Genomic DNA, 2,740 nt, shown 5'->3' on the forward strand with positions numbered 1-2,740 from the left:
ACATTAGTCGTGTTGTATTGCGTTTTTGGTAAACGATTTGTACTTGTCTCTATGTTTTCTAGAGAGAGAAAGTGGTGGTGTGATTTTTGTAGAGTTTTGACAAGTTGAGAGAAACTTACCTTGTGTTGTGAATGAATGGGGTATTTATAGGGACCAAGAAGTTTGGTGGAGAGTGCTTGGTTGAGTGGTGGAGATAACCGGGTGGTCCTGGCCGAGTGAAAAATGACCGGGTGGTCTTGGCCGAGTGAAAATGACCGGGTGGTCTTTGGCCGAGTGAAAATGACCGGGTGGTCTTTGGCCGAGTGAAAATGACCGGGTGGTCTTTGGCCGAGTGAAAATGGCCGGGTGGTCTTTGGCCGAGTGAAAATGACCGGGTGGTCTTGGCCGAGCGAAGATAACCGGGTGGTCCTGACCGAGTGAAAATGACCGGGTGGTCCTGACCGAGTGAAAATGACCGGGTGGTCTTGGCCGAATGAAAATGACCGGGTGGTCCTGGCCGAGTAAAAATGACCGGGTGGTCCTGGCCGAGTGAAAATGACCGGGTGGTCCTGGCCGAGTGAAGATTTGTCAAGAAGTCTCGCTTGAAATCATTCTTTGAGAGTCTCTTTTGAAAGACATTTTAGTGTTGACTCGGAGCTTGGCGTGTGAATTTGCATGTGGGCTTGGGCCTTGTGTATGGACTCGATGTATCATCTTTTGCTCTTGGGGTGTCGTTTTTACCTCACGAAAATACGGCATAACAGAGATATTTGTGTTCCGAATTTGATTTAATATTTCTTAAAAAGAAAAAAAAATAACAAAAATTATTTTGCTTTAATATCTAGGTTATTTCCTCAAAAAAAAAAAATATATATCTAGGTTATTATACGGCGTAGTAGATAGTTACACAATTACAGGAGAATCTTTTTGAATCTATAAGGACGTACATACTATCATTTAGTTTATAAAAACTACATATCCTACTGATCAATACATATACTGTGGCTGTCGCAATAATAAGTCTATGTATAGATTTTATTAGTTGCAACTACCAGAAAGTTCGAAGAAAGTATCAAACACACATCATAGCTATTTTGACAGTCAGATATTACACTGGCTATATAAGAACCGAGTGTGGAGAGGTGAACAAAAAAAAAAATCTGTACCGCCACAAAAAAAAAAAAAAAAAAAAAAACAAAGGTTGCTCAAGCCTCCTCAGTCGCCGCCATTCGCCGCTTCCCTCTCCACGCCAAGTATGTGTCTCTTTTTCCCTATCTTTCTCTTGTTCGAAAATGCTTCCGAACGAGCCACTTAAGACTTTTGCTTGTATCGTTACGGTTCATAACGTGTTCAATAAAATGTCTGAGATGATTGATTTTTCCGCTCAGTTCATTTTCCTTCTTCTTCCGTTTTCTGTGTCTTTCTCTTCGAGTTTGAATCTTAGCACTTGTCTTGATGATATCAAATACGGGAATTAACTTGCATAAATTCCAAATATAAACATGCATTGAACTTTCCTCTAAACTTTCAATCCACCATATCATAAAACTAGATCCACCGTACATGTAGTTGAGAGTTATAAATTTATATACAAGAAATATATTGTATATATATATATACATATATATATATACCATTAAGCTGTATAATACTATAAAAGTAACGATGGATATATATATATATATATATATATATATATATATATTGTTTTTTTTTTCTTCTTTAACTCTGGGTCATCTTCTTTAAATCCTTTGTAGCGGATAGTCAAACCATGGCTTTTACCGTTAAAATTAAGAAGTTGGAAGTATAGTGATTGGGCGGTCATTACAACGGATTGATGATTAGATTGTTCGTCCTACATTTTTTTTAACTCAGCTCTCAAAACGTTTTTTTCCCCTGAGCTTTTACACTTCGATCGGAGCCCTAATTAAATTTGAAAATGTTTTCATTTAATTTTTTCCGTGGATATAACTACTGTATTGATGTAAACTAGTTCTCTTACAAAATGTTTACGGGATTATTCTTCCAGCAAAGCATTTGAACCACCTAACCAGAAATACCATGGCGGCTTCAAAACAAAATCTTGTTAATTTGACGACTCTCTCTTGCTTCGTCGTCTTGACCCTTTTTGTTATCTCCGAATGTAAGTACAATCCGCATATGTATAAACATTTTAATTTCATTTTTACAATTTAATTCTAACACAAGGGGTTACAGGCAGAGAAATAAGCAAGGATATTAACGGCACGGAGTCAAACGACGATACCCGTGGGAGCGACATAAGAATTATATGCAGACCTGGTCCGTGCTCCAACTATTACGGATGGGTGTGCATCGTCGACAACGCTTGCGTTCATTACCGTGACACGTGTATCGAATATTGCAAGAATATCCCGCCCCCTAGTTCCACTCATTTCACTAGTAGTAATGCCACTAATAATTTTAATTAGTTCGTTTTGCCTAGTCATAGTCCTCCAATTATCATGTATGCTTAACCATACTTTTTATCAATATATATGATGCATGATTTGGCAATGTGTCGGATTTATTGAGACAGTTGGTGTTACTCGTATAATTTACACACTATGAGAAGCTACTCGGATGGTCCGAGAACAAAAAGAATTCAATACTAAGTAGTTCGAGTCAAATAGGCCTGATGACTATCAAAAGTTAAAGAACGATCCGTTCATAAGTCAAAATATTTACGAGAGAGAGATATTTATTCATGTATGCACGACATATGAAGAAGAATAAAGAACTC

At 37.7% G+C, this 2,740-nt stretch overlaps 1 long non-coding RNA gene across 1 annotated transcript; it reads left to right on the forward strand.

Annotated features, from left to right (window-relative positions):
• Positions 1 to 916: 916 nt before the first annotated feature.
• Positions 917 to 2,474, forward strand: LOC149386088 (uncharacterized). The gene is made up of 3 exons (XR_016301199.1): positions 917 to 1,232; positions 2,009 to 2,122; positions 2,197 to 2,474. It is a non-coding gene; the product is annotated as an uncharacterized LOC149386088 (long non-coding RNA).
• The last annotated feature ends 266 nt before the right edge of the window (positions 2,475 to 2,740 follow it).

Source organism: Urtica dioica, chromosome 9 (assembly GCF_054948205.1).
Source record: "Urtica dioica subsp. dioica isolate 48M chromosome 9, U.dioica_male_clone48M_v1_H2, whole genome shotgun sequence".
NCBI lineage: Eukaryota > Viridiplantae > Streptophyta > Magnoliopsida > Rosales > Urticaceae > Urtica > Urtica dioica.